Genomic DNA, 5,156 nt, shown 5'->3' on the forward strand with positions numbered 1-5,156 from the left:
TTGGCCATTGGTCTGTCTTTTTTTATCCCAAGTTTTTTAAGATTTCTAGGTTAAATAAAGGAAGCCTCGATAATGACGTCTTCCCTGAATCCATGACACAGTGTAAGATTGGTCCATGAAGGGTCGTTTTTCACATGAAAGATATAAAGCAAGAAAAGGTGATGGGATATATTAACTTTATATTCTCTAGCTGCATGTTTAATTAACCAATCTGTGAGGAGAGTGAATGGCTAGAACTTGCTGAAAATTAGCTTGATGATGTGATGAAAAGAAAGAAGGGCCCTGCATTATGGCTCCTCGTTTCTGAGATTCATAGTCTTCGATTTGTGTTTTACGTTTCATGAAAGGCAATTAGGAGAAATGAACCGCTAATAAGTTTCTAACACTGTTAGCTGAAATAAATTATATGACCCACGTAATTATTGTCCTCTCTCAAGTGGATCTCAAACACATCAAGATGAAGTTCTTATTGATGGAATGATCTGAGCTAGTGAAAATTTGTATTTATATTGGAATTTGTTTCTACCTGGTCCGACGTTTCGGATTATCTCCCCTATTTTGGACTAATACCGTTTGGCATTGTATTTGTACCTGCGTTTAATTAAATTTTGATTTTTTTTTTTGCTAAAATTGAGTGCGGTTTGTACTTTTTGGATCGTTTTGATGTGCTGATGTCAAAAATAATTTTTAAAAAATAAAAAAACATCATTGGCATGTATTTCGGCACGAAAAGCTATTTGAAAAGCAACCGCTACCACACTGTCAAACACGCTCGAGCATGATCCCTCCCACATTTTTTTATAGTAATGAAGTATCGAGCATGATCGCCCTGCCGACAAGCTAGTATATTAACTTTAGTTGTAATTAGGATACTTATTTCTTCGAGCCTCATTATCATACATCATGCAATCCAGAATTAAGATTAAAAAATAATATCAGAAAGCCAAAAATATATAATAAAAATATAATATAATGAAAATATATTCCAAAACATCTACGTTATTAGAATAAAATCAAATAATATCATGAAGTCAGTTAATCTTCGATAAATAAGATTTAATTCGTTTAAGAATTAAAGAATACAAGAATTTTTCTCACATGTTAAACTAAAAAGTTTAGAATTGTTATTCATCAAAGATGTCCAAATTTAGGATTAATTAACATTTTTTTAAATTGTTTTGAGAAATTAATCATAATAAATCAATTATTGAGGGCTGAATTGATCTACTTACAAAAATTAATCCAAAACCTTTAGTAATAAACTCAAATCTTAATTCAAACAAATCTTGAATCATAACTGAAATTCAAAGTATTAATTAAGCTAAAACATAAAAATAATAATAAGAACAACAAGTGTAAAGAGAACTTGTTGCTGCCACACATATAATAGAGATAAAACAATATAAAATATCTTAATTTCCTAACTTAAATAATTCTTGGTTAGATTTACCTTCCTAGATATTTTAGGATTTCTTAGTTAACTTTTAAAATCCTTTAGATATTAGAAAATCTGATCTGAATAAAAATTTAATTGTTGAAGTTTTCTTGTCTTGTAGCACTAGAATTTCCTTTCAAAACATGAAAAAATAATCTTCTAAATTAATTCCTCTTATAGCTACATATCACTTTTCTTTTCTTTTTTTATTAGAAAAATTAAATTTTAACATTAAATAATCCATTCAAATCTAGAATTAGATCCGACAGCCCCTTTAGTTTCCCTACATGACTAGAAACTTGATTCTTTGTTGATGATTTTTATAGTATTTTTAGATTATTTTTATGTTTTGATGTTAAAAATTAAAAAAAAAAAATTTAATATATTTTTAAATATAAATATTTTTAAAAAAAACATTTTACATCAAGATACCAAACATAAAATAGCAGCTACCCAGCTTAATCACACTGACTTCTATTAAATTGTCTTGTTATTAGTTTCCTTGTTCATTTATGCGATCCATTTTTTATAATGATAATTTGGGGTCCACTTAATTTTTAATGGTGTCGTATCATTCACCCTCATGTCACTTAAGCCGCCAACACCCCCTGTTCTCTCACACCCAACACCCACCATCCTGCAACCACAATTTCACTTTAAACCTTTTTGTAAATAATCAATCACTTAAATCCTTGATCACCATATATACAACTTTTCTTCCCTTTTTTTTTTAAATTACTCGGAGAAAAAGAGCTAATAATTATATATTTTCTATGTCATTTGTAGGTATAAATAGGTAAAGAGTATTTCACCTGGAGTCTTGACCATTGGATCTTTGAATCAACCATGAAAGATTAACTTTCAAAGAAATAATAAAAAAAAAAGAAATAAAAAAGAAAGAAAGAAATGCGGTGTTGAATCTTTAAGAATCACTCACGTCTTATTGAACCATAATCATTTTCACACTCGAAACAAGCACAAGCAACAAAGAACTATAAAGTATAAAACATTGACACCAATTTTAGCAAGATCCCTTAAATTTATAACACCAACTTGATCACCTCTGAGAAAATCCCATATTACAATATTAACGCAGACACATTTACTGGGTCCGCCCCAGAGCTGGGATCAATTTTCTCCGAGCTTCTCCTTCTATATATCAACTCCAACTTAGTCATCTATGAGAGGTACAGGACGAATTATTAATAAACTAAGTGACAAAAAAACTGGTGAGTTCTTATATTGCCAAATTAAATAAGGCATGGACGAAGTTGGTGCTCATTCAAATCATTTACCGCACAAGGACCCAGTCACAGACATTTTTATCTTCGTACTTGATGTAGGAGGCTGGATCAGGGCTAGAACAAAAGGAATTGAAGGAGAATTTCCAGCACCTTGGCTTCCCGTTTCTTAGCTAGAAGTTCTTGTGATTTAACCACAATTTGCATCCACCTTGACAGTTTGCTTAGAGCTGTGCAACTTGATAACATCATATACCTGTGTTGATGGTGAACCCTTTTCACCATAATCCCAAGCTGTCTCTTAGAATCCCTCCAGCTACTACAACCATCCGCATTTAATAATATACCCATTCTTGAGTTGGATACTTCCACACCGACAGAGCTCGTCTGCTCTCTTTTTTTAACAATATTTGCATGAAAGTTGTTACAGTACTGTGCATCAAAACTTGAGGACAGGGGTGTAAAACACTTTTGAAGGTTTTATTTTTATTAACGTCAGCTTATATATATTTTGATTAGTTCTATAAATTTTGAAGTTAACAATTATATAAATTTTTAATGATTTTAAGGTTTATAGATTTCAAGCAAACCTAGAACCTAATTTCAGTTGAGCTAATGCTCCTCAAGATTTGGTTCTTGTATATGCTTGACTTGGCAATTAATGAGCATATAATTACTGGTTTGAGTTTTTACAAAAAGAAAAGAAGAAAAGACAGAGGCTGCACGCGAATGCATTGGCTAGTCGATTACTAGAACTAGGTCGTGCTGGTTCGTGCTTAAACGGGGTGAACTATCAAGTTAATAATTGTCCTGTTTCCTCGTAAAGAATTCTGGTCTTTAACGAAGGTGATGCATGTGATTTGCTGGTGATTCTCTTATAGAGAGATGCAAATACCAGACGAACCACATGTTTTCGAAGCTTCATAATTACAGAGACTGTTTTCTATAACTATCAGAAGACAAGACAGTGCAACCCTTCCTAGCTAACCCTTCTGTTAGAACATGCTATTGGCCATCGGTAGCCATTTTTATGGAAGACAGATATCTGTGCTTCGTGTAGAGCTGCATCTCTTGAATAACCAGATGATGATTTGAGAGACACAGGTAAAATGGCGAGCTAGCTTGTAGCTATCCCAAGCATCTGCATCATGACATGCATGCTTCTTCAAAATAGGATGCAGGATTAGACAAGGGTACAACGCCTTTGATTTTCACTAGAGAGAGAAATGGATGGTGATAATCATGTTTCTGGGGATGGACGTCCTACCTACCATGTGGGTTACTTTTATTTTTCCAATCCATGTGAAAGGTTTAAGATTGGCCTACATCCATGTACAGCATTAATTGCGTGTTAAAAAAAAAGTAAATATATATAAAAAATAGTTATTTAATTTCATGGTAACTAAAATATTCTAGCTAATCTTTTAAAAACGTGGACAAATCGCTGGCTATGTAATAAAAAAAAAGTAGCCAATATGTAATCATGAACATTCATAATAAAGGGGTAGTTAGGTCAACTATATGTTTATTTTTTGTTATTTAAAGTGAAATATATTTAAGACAAATATTTGAATATTTACTTTTAAGGTTTTGTTTGTTTCAAATGATTTCTTAAAAACTTCTTTCTTTATTTTTCTATGTTTTTTTATTATTAAAAAATTTAATCAAAAAAAAATTTAATTTGATTTTCAGGAAAATATATATATATATATATATATATATATATATATATATATTAGGTGAAAAACACTTTATAGAAAGTTGTGGAAAATCCAAAAATACCTTTTTATTTATTAATTATATAAATTTTGGTTCTTAATATTTTGTTTGTTGTATATTTTATTTTGAATCTTTTTTTCTTCAATTTTATCCTTTAGAATTTGATTTTTATACAAACTTCAATCCTCAAATTTTTTATTGTTATTTATTTTTCTCTTATCATTTTCTTAATTGAAATTTCTTATCTATAAAAGTTGGTTCCTATGTTTTTGACTGTTATTTATTTTATTTGAAATAATTTATGAAATTAAATTTATTTTATCAATTTTTTATATGTCAGATTTGATCCACATTCTTTTAATAAACTTGAAAAAAAAAAGTTATTTTCCAGCTCATTTTCCATGACATAGCTAACCACTAAAAAATATTTTCCAACTTATTTTTCATGATACTTTCAAAAATAAATAAAAAATAATTTAATTTTCATTAAAATTACTTTCTAAAAAGAAACTACTCTTTAGCAAATAAACAGGACCTTAAAATTTTATATTAATATTTTTAAAAATACTTACATTTATAATTTTAAAAATATTATCTTTACCGATATTATTGAGACATCCTTGAAACCTACAGTTCAGATTAACAAGAAAAGAAAAACAAACTATATTATTGTTTTTATTTCTTAAAACAAAATCTCAAGAAAAAAAAAAAAACAATATCTTGGAAATATTTTTTTAATTACACCCCATAACACTATTTGG

The sequence above is a fragment of the Populus alba genome, chromosome 1, assembly GCF_005239225.2.
Source record: "Populus alba chromosome 1, ASM523922v2, whole genome shotgun sequence".
Lineage (NCBI taxonomy): Eukaryota > Viridiplantae > Streptophyta > Magnoliopsida > Malpighiales > Salicaceae > Populus > Populus alba.